This window comes from Onthophagus taurus, chromosome 1 (genome assembly GCF_036711975.1).
Source record: "Onthophagus taurus isolate NC chromosome 1, IU_Otau_3.0, whole genome shotgun sequence".
NCBI lineage: Eukaryota > Metazoa > Arthropoda > Insecta > Coleoptera > Scarabaeidae > Onthophagus > Onthophagus taurus.
Genome location: NC_091966.1, coordinates 12616732 through 12632833, shown reverse-complemented (window position 1 = coordinate 12632833; position 16102 = coordinate 12616732). Strand labels below are relative to the sequence as shown.

At 33.9% G+C, this 16102-nt stretch overlaps 2 long non-coding RNA genes across 2 annotated transcripts; one reads left to right on the top strand and one right to left on the bottom strand.

Moving 5' to 3' along the window:
• Positions 1 to 3909: 3909 nt before the first annotated feature.
• Positions 3910 to 5187, bottom strand: LOC139430311 (uncharacterized). The gene is made up of 2 exons (XR_011640779.1): positions 4805 to 5187; positions 3910 to 4614 (listed from the first exon to the last, which is right to left on the bottom strand). It is a non-coding gene; the product is annotated as an uncharacterized lncRNA (long non-coding RNA).
• LOC111413791 (uncharacterized) lies at positions 4350 to 5241 on the top strand. The gene is made up of 2 exons (XR_002706210.2): positions 4350 to 4634; positions 4841 to 5241. It is a non-coding gene; the product is annotated as an uncharacterized lncRNA (long non-coding RNA).
• Positions 5242 to 16102: the final 10861 nt, after the last annotated feature.

Genomic DNA, 16102 nt, shown 5'->3' with positions numbered 1-16102 from the left:
AATTAATATAATTTGTTTAATATCATTAATAAAACAAACGTTAATATATCGAAAAATAAAATGAAAACGTGAAGACAAACGTTAAAGAAAAAAGGCGAATATACGCTTAGCAAGAAGACTATTCGAATTGCAGGTAATGCGATGCGTCCCACGTAAATCTACCGTACGTTGGACGCTGAGGAAAAATAAAGCTAATTTATAAACGTAGGTGTGCGACTCTGCCACCAAGACAAGATTGATGATAATAGAAAATTTCTTAAAGCCGAGCGGTGCTAAGCCAAAGCTCGACGGTGCTCGCTGCCCGCCTATACGACTTGTAATTATATTGTCGCGAAATTAATTGAAAAAGCTCAACCATAGGCTGTGCAGAACACCGTTTACATCGGACAAAGCGTAAAACGACTCCAGTGACAGTGACTTGCGTTTTACGATTTGTTTCTGGATTAGCCATATGCTCAAAAGCAACTGTGAAAAATATGCAATGGTGTTAGAACTGTCAGGATTATTACATGTTTAATATACGAGATAACATTAATTTCATAAAGATTTTTTTTAGTTAAAACCATGTAAATATAAATTAAAAGAAAAATATAGCTATATCAATTTCTGATTCGGTCCTTATAAATAGTCCCACACATATTGTCGCCGTATGCATTCATTTTTAATAATTTCCCATTTGAATGGCAATGAATAGCAAAGCCAAGACGACGCGACGTTTCACTATTGATTGATTAGTCAACCGTTAATGCGTCAATGAGCGCATCGAATTCTGATTATAATCTTTTGTTCTATACACGATCTCTCTTCCGTAGATGGAAGAGGACTCTAAACAACGTTCCATACTTATAATGTCTAACGAGTAGTGTTAGGACAAGCGTTACAGGAATACGAATGTCTTTTGTGCGAGACCAGTCGCTCCCATGTAAAATTCACCATTTATTACATAAACGGGTAAATTCTTCGAAAGTTCAACAACACCGAAAAAAATTCAATATTCGGTCATCTTCTGGGTAGAACTTAATGGGTAAAGTCTGTAATTATCGAACGCTAATTATACGGTTTGGCGGGGGCGGTGCTCTAAAGGTGGAGATGTAACACCTTCGAATCGTTTTGACGCACGAACGCCGAACCGCATTGTCTATATTTCAACGTCTATATTTTCTCGGAACTATTACTGGATTATTATTTTCTTAATAATATTAATGAATGCTTACCCTATCTGTACTAATAGAGTCACGCGGTGTACTCTAATGAAGAAGAATGATGAAACCGCATACTCGGGAATTTAACAACGTGATGTTATTACAAAATCCTTGTATTCTTCCACCAAAAAGTTATTTAAGTATTAATGTTAATTAGTGCTCGTAAATAGAATACAATTCGGGTTATTCCTCAAGTTGCTCTATTCCATGTTCATAGATAAACTTGGGATATCTCCCGAGTTGTCTATGGCTCTATTGTATCAAGGAGTAGTTCTAGATTTAATTATTATTCAGCGCTAAATTGTTGTATATTTTTATAGTTCTATCTTTATTGAACTAAAAGTAGGACTAACACTAGACCTACAACTACAAACAATCGGGTTTAGCCGTCTTAAGAGACGTGCGGCTAAACCCGAATGTTTCTAATTCTAGGTCTAGTGTTAGTTCTAGTTTTATTTGTTATTTAGCGTTAGATTGTTATATATTTTTGCAACATAATAAAATATTACATATGCTACATTTTGAATGAGGTCTAAATTGAATATGTTCAAAACTACAGTGCTCGTATCTTCCTCTTTCCTTCACATATTTCACCCAGTGTGATCCTTTATTTCAAAGACGAATATCACGTGGTATAGAATATTCGGTTTTCCTTCGTTTGTTCGTTACCGTGGACATTCTAACATTACATGTTCTTTTCTTCGAATTCTTGCGACTTTTCGTTTTATCCCTCATTAGCCCAAGTGCTACTTGAAATTCCAGAAAAGGGTTTTTTTTTCGAAAAGTGACAATGAACCACGTATGAATTTACAAAAACAATGTCTATTAGTCCCCAAAAAATTTTATTCCTCCGACTCTTAGATCGTCTTGCCACTACGTAACACTGTCTAAGTCTACCGGCATGATCAACTCCGCCCATAAATTTGTTGTAATCCTTTACAACGCTACAGCAAGGGACTTTCACTGAAGAACCATTTCTTTGCTTTCTTGAAACGTGATCTTTGGTATTACCGTGAAGATTTGAGATAAAGTGAACCACCTTGTTGTCTTTCCACTTGGAAAACCCTATAGTCTGTGAACTGAATCTGTAATCATAATCTCACCTCCGGTCATTTGGTTATCAGATACTACATTTCTTTGAATAAAATTCTTGTTTGCTCTTATAGTTCCACACGCAAATGTATTTTCTACTTTTAGTTTCTTTACAAGAGGTACAGAAGAAAAAAAAATTATCGAAGTAGATCACTGTTTTTTTGACCCATTCCTTTTTGGTCAGAGATAACATAACGTTTTCTCCTAACCCATAGTCCTTCCATTCTTCATTCGTAGCTCCATTTTTCCCTTGATACACATCGAATCGTAAAATATAACCTTTCTGGTCAGCAAGTACCCATACCTTATAACACCTTTTGATAGGTTTTATGGCGTTGTATTTTTTGATCGATGATCGACCTTTGAATGCTATCATTAACTCATCTACCGATAATTCCCTCGTACCGAAATATAACGTCTCAAAGATTTCATTTGGTTTTAGAATAAAAGGTCGAAGTTTGAACAATTTATCGGTATTAGTAGGAATCAGATTGTGATAATGGTTGCAATGCAAATTTGATAAAATCTTATCAAATCTATCCCGGGACATAGTATTTGTGATCAAGGGAATTCCTAGATCATTGCTATATGACCAATAGTGCTTCCAAGAAGGTAACTTATGATAGCCCATGAACTGATTTATACCAATAAATGCATAAAACTCTTCTGTTATAAGGTAAAGAATTCTGTTCGTTTGGATATCGTATAAATTCGACTGGTAAACTATAGTTTCAACAACAGGCCTAAGGAATCTTAAGAAAACATCTACTGCAAAATTACAGTACAATTCAAAACTAAAATCTCTTTTTCGCCGTTTTCCATCTTTATCTCTTTCTTTGTATTGTTTAGTTGGTGTTTCATTTACCGTCTCTTCTAATAAATTATTTTCAATGGTTCCCGTCTGATAAGTTTTATCGATAACATTCGTAATCTGTAGAAATTCATCCTCTTCTAAATGTTCATCTTCCTCGTCAGTTTCCGGGTTGTTATCAATAATCATGTTTTCCAAATCATCGAGCATTTTATTCGCTTCTTCAAGAAGTTCTTCATCTGTAAGAGCCTTATTTTTCCACCAAGACATTTTGATCGAAGTAAAGAGTTACAATCTGAAAACAACGATACGAAATAAATTCACCAAAACACCAAACAAAATTAGTCTGAGGGTACTTCTGAGTCCAATATATAAAAACACTCGAATATTTGTAAAATTCTTCTACTATACACGTAAAATTTTGTTGTTATCAATCAAATATCAAAAGTTATTTATACCTTTTGTTGAAATTCGCAAAAATCACAATAAGAATGTTTTCAATTTACACCTACTCGCACGTCTACCATGTGCACTGCTTTTCTGTGTTTACCAATACAACGACTAACGGCTCAGTTACCAAATCATCTTTTTACAGGCAAATAAAAATGTACTTTTCAGTACCGTCAGGTCAAACGGTATTTTTAAGCGTAGTGTCCAAATATTATTTGTTTAAATAATGTGCTATTTTTAAGTACCGTCAGGCAACAAAAGGTTAATCTGTTATATAAATTAAATAGAAATAATTTACTTTAAACTTAATTTAATTTAGAAAACTTAATCAATTTTTATGCAACTAGAATAATGTCAACTAGGAAAAATGTTTTTATTGTTGAAAATCCTTTTTTGTAATATAGTATAACATTTTAAACAAGTATTAACTTATTAAATACATACTAACTTCCATAACAAGCTAACACTGATTTATCGACATAGACTTTCAACACAATATAGTATCGTCCTAATTATCGCCATTTGCTCTTGGAAACCCTAACATAATTAGCGATGGTATCGGTTTCTAGTCCGCAGAGTCATCCGGTCGCTTCCCAGGCCCCTTCCAGGAAATTAACAAGTCCATTAAACCGGGAACGAAGCGGGAGCCTTCCGTAAACGGGCCGATTTTTGCAGCACGCCGGATTTCAGAGTCGTGTCTGGCCGGGTTGGTCGTTTGCGCTCTCGTCGGCTAATTGCAGAAATAATCTGACAACGGGCTTTACAGTTACCGTGGCAAAGTCTCTCTCGAGACCAGGTTTCTTTCGGTCGTCCGCTACGACGGCGTTGCAAAGGAGTTCCGTGGGCGCGGAGGGCTTTTTTCCGCCGAGAGCAGAAATCACGCCTCGGCCAGCTCGTGATGCTCCACGCTGCCACCCGTCTGAGATCTTATTTAGCGGCGTTAGTGCTTACTTTTGCAAATTGTGCAACTCCGAAACACTTCTGCATCTCCGGATAGACCACCATGGGAAACGAGAGTTCGTTCACTCTCCGCGTCAGGGTCACTGGAATTTTCAAATTCTGTGAATATGATGCATAGAGTAAGTAAATCATATATAAAGCAGCATGTGGTTGTAAAACGTCGTTTGAGGAGAACAACATTTTTGCGCTAAACAAATATGATAAACAATCTGACGCAAAAATATTGTCAGTATCAAAATGACATTTACTTCATTTCGAATATTTTTAATTCTTTATATATTGAACATACCTAAAACGAACGCACTTGATTGTATTCGTTGTTTAGATGAAGGATCTATTCACATGGATGAAGGATCTTGTGAAAATCCAGAAATAAGAACATGCGAAAAGCACACTATCCCAAAAATGGATTTTAGTTACGTCGGATTCGTATGTGTTTCTTTAAAAGCCGGTGACCGAGTACAAAAATTTTGTATGGAAGCAAAGATGGATCTTAATTGTCAAGCCAACTATAAAGAATTCCAATCCACCGATCCTAGTATTTTAGGAAACGCAGAAGTTGTGGAATGTTGCGATACCGATTTTTGCAATACCGCCACAACTTTTAAATCCTATTTTGTTTCTTCTTTGATTGGTATATTCTTATTCATCATCAATAACATATCATAGAGTTTCAATCTGTTAAAACAAATTACAAGGAATAAATAAATAAATGATCAATGGTAATCGACTGCGCAACCATTTTTTTATCCTTTAAATCTTACGTCACGCAAATACGGATTTCAAAAACGTGGCGCCGCCGTCTAACGGAAACGTCAGATATTCGTTAGTTTTAATTTAACTGTTCGTACTCGATGCGAACAAGGCAATTTGTTTTGAGAAAATGGTTTCGACAGCGTCGTATAAGCGTTGTCTACTCTCATAATCGCTTATTAATTGGCACTGTCGTAAGAGAAGCATCGCACGACTTGTTATCTAAACGTGTTAAGAAATTGTGTACAAAAAGAGGACAAAATCAAAATAAAACGATATAATATGTAAATCATTTTTCTCAGCAGCCGTGTGGTTAAGATATTTTATACCCATAATATCAGTTTTTTACAATATATGATTTATTGCAACGTCTAGTTTTTCTATCTGATATATGTGGATTTTCGCATCAGATTTAGTGAGTAATACTATTTATCACTATTTTATTGAGGAAGATATTTCCAAAATGTTGTTATAACTTTTGATACATCACACAATCAAGCCAAAACTTACAATTTTATTTAGGAAGATTTTTTTTTTGCATTATTTAGTATCTTAAAATGCACGGTGTGATATTTCGAGCGCATATAAAACTAATTAATTTGATTAATCAGCACTCAACATTCTTGCATATCTCTTTGGTGCTGATAGACAAGCAACATTTATAAAACAGTTCAGTAATTTCAAAATAAGGTTTAACCTTCAGGATAAAGTATCATGTTCAATTGTGCAGTACAATTGAAATTTTAAATCTGATTATAAAGACTTATAGAATAGTTGAATAATTTGTTTTAACTTAAAGTGCTAGTGTTTTGATATTACATCTTACACTACTTCCCTACATAGCTACCGCCGTTTTTAAGCACTTTTCATAAGGTATAACAAGTTTTTGTATTGTTTCGACAAAGATGATGAAAGTCAAGTTTGCATTTTTTGTTTCCCAACATTAACATCGTTGAAAAGTTTTTCACCTACAAATTTGTTCAAATGAAGAAACAGATGAGAAGCCCCTATTTATGGTTCCAAATAGGGACTGTTTGGAGATCGTCGAATTATTCCTAATTAAATGAGATACAATCTTAAATTTGTTTGGTTGGATGTGGTCATGCTTTGTCATGAACCAAAACATTTCCCACCGTTTGACTTACAATAGACGTCTTCGTTGATTATCGCGTTTTTGGACAAGAAGTCAATCAGCAAAACATATTATCTGCCACAGAAAACAGCGCACATGATCATGTGAGTGGATATTTCCTCCTTGAATTTCTTCTTCACGGAGGATGTTGTCTACCCCTGCTCCATGGTTTGTTTCTTTGATTCAAGAGTTATGTAAGACACCCATATCTCATCACCTGATACTGGTTAACAAATCATCGTCTTTTTCAGCATATCTAGTGAAGAAAGAAAACGCAGCGACATATATTACTATATTACTTGCTGATATGCTCATCAGTAAGATACTTGATATATTCTGTCATAATGTTGACACTTTCTAGGTGTGTTCATGAAAAATACAAAGATAAGACCAATATGATTTAACGTTTACCTTCGCCAAAGGTTTTTTCCATATTTGGTGCAAAATCATCCTAGTTTTAGACGATGAAACATCATGCGTTTTCCACAACATTCGTTAAATTGTCATTTTGTTATCAAACCACACTCAAAATTTTTGTTGTGGATACTAATACACTGATTAATTAAAGAATATGCTTCATCACTACATCTCTTAATACTCTCATTATCATTAGATATCTCCCTTCTAAAACACTCTTGTTCCTTCCGCAGAAAGAAGAAAGTTAATAAATTTCGTCAAAACTTTACTAATAGAATATACAGGATGTTTTTAAATTGATGCGAAAGATTTCAAGGGGTGATTTTGCAGCAAAAATTAAGGGGTTTCTTTCATATAACTTTTTATTCAAAACCCCTTCTCAAAACAAATTGTTAGTTTGATCACAAAAAGTAAAATAATGCTGAGATGAATTTGACTAACTTCATTTCTTTGACTAATAATAACCAATCTCTGAATTAATTCACTTAAGCCTGTGTATTATTTTATTTTTTTGTGATCAAACTAACAATTTAAAAGAAAATGTTAAGAGAGAAAAAATGGCGTATTGAAATCCTCTATTTAAATCATTTTTTTTAATAGAAAAATGTAGATGCATTAAGAAGTTCTGATGGAAAGTATTATAGGGGTTGATTTTTTCAGTCCCTTGTAATAACATTCTCGGGTTATAAAAATCGTCAAAAAGTGTCGTTTTATTAGCAACAGTTATCTGCCAAATTTCATTCTTCTAAATTCCTCCACAGTAGATTTATTCTTCAGAAATTTGTGTTGACCTCACTTGACGGTCAGGACCTAGGTTACACAGGATGAATTTCCCATCCTTTGAATATTGTGTCTCATATCTTACAGTAATATAGCTCAACATCATGCATGGTCTCCTCCAAATCATTCTAAACATATTTTAACAACTTATCTGTTCCACACCTCTTTACCTAACATTGCCCTATACTTCTTCTTTATACTTCTAACATTACCCATAACCTCCCTTTACATTGTTACTTCTAACTACAATTAATATCGTCCCCAACCTCTCTCAATGTCACCCCAAACATTTGTTAATATAGAGGTTGCAGGATTTTGAAAGCCTTTTATTGAAAAGTCATCGGTTTAAAATATAAGAAGTACAGGTTCTCAATTACTATATTGCGAGATGAGGACTTTCGTGAAGCTCACTACTGGACAACTTTTACACAAAATTTTTTCCATGCACTTCTTTTCGTTGCCGATCGTTCTTTTTGGACTGTTGTCTAGTTTAAAATGTTCGGCTATATGGAAGTACTCTCCTCTTTTTTATGGTTGCCAGGTTCGTGTTACCACCAGATGTTGGCACCCTGAACGCTTTTTTGTTCAATGGTACGTAAACCATATGCATTTAATCTGCTAATTAAAAATATCTACATTCGCTTTCCTGAATTCGCGGTTTAGGTATTTGCCACTATTTTTGATACCAATATTAAAAATGATCAATGCCCAAAATCCACCATTTATCTATTTTAGCTTCTTAAGCCAACCTCCTCATCTCTTAGGTTGGTATTCCTATGGAAGGTAAACTAATCATGTGGTAACCTCTCGCTCGTGCTTGAATACATAAATTGCAGTTTCTGTAGAGTTCTTTCATATATTGTGAGCACTCAATGTATAACTCCTCTATAGTTATAACATGTCCCTTGACATCTTTTTCATAGGAAATTACTTCTACTTCCTACTATTTTGAAGTAGGTCTCGAATCATGTTCTAAAGCTTTGCGAACATTTGGAGGGCATTTCCTCCACAATTTTCGTTTTGATTTAGAACTTTTCGTTTCTCATCCAACGTAATTTGATCTTAACCATGTTCCTGTTGTTCAACATATTATGTCCATTATATCACTTTCTTGTCACTGTTTAAAAATTGATCAATTTCGATAATTTAGTTATTTAACTTGCAACGGGTTAAATCACATAGTATATATTATATAAAGCCTCAAACGCATAGGTTTGGATTGGGTTTATACGTAAGTCCTTTAAAATTTGAGTATAAAATATATTCCTACATTCTCACAACCTTACAAAGATTCACTAAAGATTGTCCACTTTCTAACACATCTATTATCCCGTTTCTCACGTTTCGGAATTGCACGTTTTCCACATATAATCAAAGTTTACTATTTGAATATCAACTTTACAACGTCAACGAAGAAATCAATAACATTTTAGGTTTACATCAAATTTACACTTTTACATATCCCAAAGCAACCCTATCTTAGAGAGATATTATCTTCAATTAGAGATAGGAATCATAATCAGAGGAAACACAAATCGTCTTACACAACTTAATAAGTCCCTTCCAGGAATCTGTTCGCATTTAAAATTCGTGCCACATCAACAACTTTCAATATTTCCCCAGCGTCGTGCTCAAATAAGTGCATGTAAAAATAGAAGTAAAGAAGTAGTGTAATTTCTTGTGTTCTTTGTTATTCTAGTGGAACTTAATTAGAATAGTGGCTGAAGTAAATCCTATACTGTCGTGTAGTCTTGTAAGATCGAAGGATCTATTTCTATGGCATACAGCTGCAAGGAGTTTCTGCATATAATTACATACGGGCTCACGATTCGTCGTCGAGTCGAATCGAAAAAACAATAGCACTTCGACATTCCGCGGGTAGTTTACGTCCCTCATGCAAATTTCCCGGCATTTCCCCATAAATACCGGGACCGAACACGCGCCCCACGTGCCATAAATATTCGTATACAAAAACAGTACGTGAACGCGGTAGCGAGAGGCTTAAACTTGTTCGTCCTCGAAATGGAATCGGCCGGACGTCGTCGTGAGCTTCTTAGAACCAGGAAATCGGCGTGTTGTTTATTGACTCCCTCGTCCGGTTCGAATCTTGGCTATGTGCTCCAAGCGGCTTCTGTGCGCTTTAGTTTCTGCCGACAGGAATTCGAATTATCGTGTTTTGCTGACAATACTTAACATGGGAAGAACACTTTTCCTATTTTCCGAAACAGTAAATTTTATTTAATTACTGTTTACGGTTCTGACTACACAAGCTTGTACTGAATTAAAGTTTTTACTTTTTTTTAAAATTATTACAAGAAAATTTCCTTTCGGGTTATTATGTTTACTAATAATGATAAGATATTAAAAAAAGAAACATTCGAAGCTTACAATAAAATGCGATTACTGTCTGAGAGATAAATACTGTCTATTTTTAAATAAAACAATTTCTTATCGACAATTAACAAGAAACACGACATAAGCAATAAGATAATAAAATTTTTTGGTATGTAACAGCAGTACCACAGCAATTTTAATTAACTTCAAACAAAATACGATTGAACTCATGATTAAAAAGCTGTATAATTTCAATAGCAAGGTTATAAATTTCAAGAATTTTAAATCAAACTTCTTTCTCTTAATTTTATTTCAATATTATCTCGATAATGGATCTTTTAAATAGATTTCGATAATTTCCTGTCATTTATAAAACCATTTTCGTGAAACCACCCACTTGATTTTTACGACGTCGAAATCCTCCGTCGCTAATATACGATTCCGGCCATAAAGGAGTTCATTATTCGACGTTAACTGCACCGTTTATACTTTGGCGTTATCTCGGTAATGATCCGGATAAAATCAATCCCGTGGTCGCGAGACGTTCCCTCTATAATAGGTCCTGCTAATGGAAAAAAATTGATCCCGCTCAGACGCGAACACTCATACTTTAAATTACCTTAAAATACGACTTTAATCGACGGTGTGTGGCGCGCTAAGCACTCAATTAGTTTACGTTGCCGATAGATTTTCGCGTGCAAATGATAGCTGCGCCCGCGCGTAAAGCATTAAAACGTGACCGGGCATTATCTTAATATACACCGGCCCGATCGAAGACTATAAGCCGAACCGGCCGAAGTTTTGCGCAAGAGATGCGACGACGTGAAAAAATGCACGTCATTTTCGAGCAATGCGAAAAATGCCGGGACCGATGCCGCAATTTTTCTGGAATTCGGCGTTGCGTCGGAGGAGTTGGCAAAAATTTTAGGGCGTGGATGCTTTATTACCGTCATAAAACTATTATCTTAATAACAAAATTATATAAGGAAATACAATGTTGCGCTCGACCTGTTCTGAATACAGATAAGCGCTCACCTAAAGACGAAACCATGCGAATCATACTTAACCATCCACAAAGAAGAAAGACACCATAACTTACAATATTATCTTCATTTTTATTAATATCAGAACATCATGAAAATACTATCTTTAGAAATAGGTAATTTTTAAATATCTATATACCGTGATATTTTAAATTGGTGGGTGTCAATGTTTTAGGATGAAAATAACATGTTTATCTTATTACTGCACAATGTCAACATCAATAGCTTTTATGAATATATTGGCCTAAGTTTAATTTACTAAATCAAATACTCCAATTACATTATAACAAATTTAAATTACTGATAGCAAACTAAGATTTTTTATTTTACACATTACTAATTATTCAGTATTACTAATGATACACATGAAGCGCTAAATATAGCGCTTAATGTATCTCTTTCAGAAAGTCGTAGCTCTATTATTCAGAATAAGAGTAAAATCGTTTTGCCAAGAGTAACCGTTTTATACCTACTTTATATTAAAGATTTAAATCTTTTGATTACACTTGGATACTATCAAATTCGATCGTTTGAAGGCATCTTGATCGTAAGCCTTGGGACTTTTTATGAAACTTGACTAACGTTACTGTAAAAAGCAATGTACGTTATGTAATCAAATAATGTAAATAATCTGGTCAATTGTTGTATTCTTTTCTATGTTGAATAATTCCTGAATAAATTGCAAGTTTTACATTTTTGAATCTAGAATACAATAACAAACAAGATTGCAAGAAATGTTATTTATGTATCTCCAGAATTGGACACTGAAAGTGATACAGAAAATGCGAGCGAATACATTATCCATTATGAAGCGAATTTACATAATAATATAGTTGGCACCGTTGAACTTGAAATCAGTGACGAAGATTTGCTGAAACATTAGATTCTATACATGACAGTGCTGAAATACCAATTGGACAAGTTCCATCAGATGCAGTTTTTACGTCATTTGATGAATTCGGTACATTGAAACAGAGAGAACAAAAAATTAAATACTGCCATTAATACTGCCATTAAATATTGCCAGAATGTAATCAATACTATTGCCAAAGATAATGGTAAAAATGAAAGGACTACATAGTGAAATCTTAAAAAAATATAATTAGTTTCAATCGGTAAGCCGTATGAGTTAAAAAGGTTCTTGGACATTTTTCTATTGAGCGGGTATCATTATGTTTCTCTATAGAAATGTTACTGGTGAAATCAACAAGATCTTGGACTTCTAATTGTGGCACAATCTCCTGCAAAATCTTGATCTAAGTTCATCAAACAGTTTATTCATGTTCTCAAAAATATGCTCATGAGTCGTTGTGCGTCCTCCATAACATCGTCATCCCATCGTTTTCGTGGCCTCCCTCTTGATCTTCTTGCTTTGCGTTCTGTAGCTTAAGAGCCTGTTTAGCATTCTATCCTCGCTCATAACCAACTTATTGCAGGCTTTGCAATCTGAAAAATTCTGAGGGAACCCCTATTCTTTGAACAGATGGTTAAGTTCCACGTTGTATTGCCTTCTCCAAATCCCATTCTCCATTATTTGACAAAATTTTTTCCTCAGTACTTTTCTTTCAAATACTTCCAGCTAATTATTTGCGCTCTCTGTGATAATTCGTGCCTCGCATCCATAGTACAGTGTACATCTAACGATGGTTTTATAGATTCTAATTTTAAATTTATTTTTTGTAGCGGAATACATTTGATAGGGCAAAGTAAGTTCTGTTCGCGGTCGTTATTCTATTTTCTATTTCTGATTCCGCCTATCCTGCTGTATTGTACATAAGCTGCTATTTGTACAGATTTATTTATTAGTGAGTTTGTTCTCCAGACATCCATTTGGTGCATGACGTATTCAGGGCCAAGTGTAAATAACATAATATCGGAACTAGCCTGTTCTCCTATTTTAGCCCTTTATTTATATCAAATACGTGGGTTAAATCATTCTGTGTTTGAGTTGATGCCATTGTTGAATCTATTGTAGGCCTTATTAACCGGATATATTTGTAAAGAATGTAGAAGCTGTGTATTCGGTAGAGTCGTTTCCTATTGATGGATCATTCATATGCCTGCTTGAATTCTATGAAACGTTGAATGACATGTTCCCAGACCTTGCTTAAAAGTTGTATCAATGAGAAAAGCTAATGGATTAGGGAGCGTCCTTGTCTACTTTGATGATGACTCCTTTCCCTAAATACCTTAAATACTCTTAACAAAAATGAATCAGTTAACATTTATAAGTACTACAACACATCTTCTAGCGTAATGCAGAAAAAGATCATATTTAATGAAACTTTTACGTTTGCATCCAAAATGCTTCTTAATTCATAAATGAAAAACATTTATGAATTACATGAATTTATTAGTTACATGTATTTACTACCCGATAAAACAATATTTTATCACCAAATTTTCAAAAAAGGATTTTTTTTGTCACACATGACTGACATACCTCTGCATTTATATGTGTTCCTTGGAGAAGTAGGGTAAATTTTTTGCCATTATATACCTAATAAAATTTATAGATGCAGAGTAAGCAAAACTTGTATACCAGCTATCCCCTAGCACCAGCATTTCTTCGCCATAAAACCAAATAGAGAAGTTTATGCTAAAGGAAGTTAAGAACGCAAAATTGAAGAGAAAAGACGTGATAGCGACAAAAGACAAAAACGGTTATGTACTACTTAACTTAAATACTTTAAAAATATTTACTTAAAAAAAAAGTTTACTTAAAAATAAATAAATTTTGATTATTTTAGCTTGGACGACTAATTAAGGACCTTAAAATTTTTCAAATATACTAGAAAAGTTTACATTTTATACATAAATTTTCCTGGCTCGTACCATCACGCCAAGTCAGTTTCATTACTCCACACGCGGGGTGTGCCACTCCACAAGCCGAATAATCGCAGCTTAATACGAACGCAAAAACAACATGATAAGACACGAAAAGAATAAAGATCCGTTCCTGATGCGAAATTGGTTCGTCAAACGATTAAGTTTGAACCATAAGACGTCGACTATTGGAAAGTGGACTCTGTGGTTGCATGGCAAAGAAAAAGCCGCATGTATCGCATAAGATTTTGAAGAGTCGAATTCAGTTTGCAAAGGAACACATCGAAAAACCCTTAGAATTTTGAAAAAACCTACTATGGAGCGATGAATCAAAGTTCAACTTATTTGGATCAGATGGTAAAAAATATGTACGATGCCCCCCAAACAAGGAATTAAACCCTCGGTATACTTTAAAGACCGTAAAGCATGGTGGAGAAAATATTATGGTTTGGGCTGCATTTTCGTGGTTAGGTGTGGGTCCTATTCGTCAGATAACTCAACGAATGGATCAACATTTATACAAAGATATCTTGGCGAATACAATGAAGCCATTTGCGGACAAATATATGCCTGTCCCATTCATTTTTATGCAGGATAACGATCCAAAGCATACTGCTAAAAGCGTTAAAGCATGGTTTTCTGCCGAAAACGTTAATATTTTGGATTGGCCTGCCCAGAGTCCCGACTTAAACCTAATTAAAAATCTCTGGGCAGATGTTAAAAGGGCTCTGGAAAAGAAAATAAACAAAAATGCTGTTGAATTCTTCAAAAATGTAAAGGAAATATGACAGAATATTCCAATCGAACGATGTCAGCATTTAGTAGCTAGTCTTCCTCGAAGGTCCAAAAACGTACTTAAATTAACCTACTATGTAAATATTAGATTTAAATGAAAATTTACATTTAATACGTTGTTAATTAATTAATTGTTAATTTATAAAAAAAAACTTAGTGTCCTTAATTAGTTCTCCAAATTAAAATAACCAATACGTATTTATTTTATTTTTTAAGTTGCCAATTGTGTGTTATTTTCGTTTTTGTTTCAATAATTACATAATAATTATAAGATAATAAACATTTATTTTTTTGTTCATGAAATCGAATAAAGCAATTTAATAAAAAAACTCTACATTTTAAAATAAAAAATGTTGTCCCTAATTATATGACCACCACTGGATATTCTTCGAATATCAGTTAATAATAAATGTTTATATTATAAACAAAATCTCTATTAAAAATCGTTTTGACCATCTTTGGCATATTGTACTCAGCATCGAACAATTGTGACTGTTGTAGCTTTTTACAAGTGTGTTAGATACATGTGACTGACGTGGCGATTAACATGATGATAATATTGCAATATAACATTAACTCATGTTCTTTACTTCAGCCTGGGTGAATGTATCTCCCCCTTGACAAACTTTTTTTACAATATTTGTTTATTTTGAATTATTATTAGTGTTATCCAAAAATGTAATAAAAAAAATAAATATTATTATTATTGAAAGAAAATTTTAAAATAATTTAAACTCACCAGCACTTATCTACTTATTATTTATGTTTTATTCAACGTTACCTAAATACAGCAATGGAATTCAAGCATTTAAATATGAATTATCCAAGAAAACTATCGAATACATTAATATTATCATTAACGGTAAAATTTTAAGTACACATTTATATTATAATGTCAAGAAATGTTAATTGTGCATTAAACTAAACTATTCAAGTAGTCTCAAATGGTAGCTGAAATCTTGTTACAAGATAAATAATTTCGATATTTTAGGTCAATTGATAGAAATCGAAAAAAAAAAGTAAACATTGTGTTAAATTGCTTTTAGTCATTTCGATTATTTACTATTTGCAATTCAAGTTTAATGCCCCTCATAAACGGCACAACAGTGTTGGTTGGTCGTAACATTGTACAAATCGCTCACAATTCATATTGCATCGTATCGCGCGCGCGGGGTTGGCCGATGACTCCGTGGCTATTGAACAGTGAATTTCCCATTCTCTGAAGCTTAATTAATCTCCGGGCTATATGGCGATGATATCGCCGGGTATAATGAGTGTTTGTGAAATATTAGACGACTCCAGGAAGTGGAAACCCTTCCTATTAATTTGTATCGAGTGGCATCCCCTTACTCCCTCACTCCGGCGACAATCAATAATCACTTTTTATAAGATTAATAGCAATGATAAAATAATAAATTAAACATTTTTTTAATTTCCATTTTGCTTATTAGTTACTTTGCAGATATACGTACGCTACTAACAAGAACATTTATAGAGAAGCCCTAGG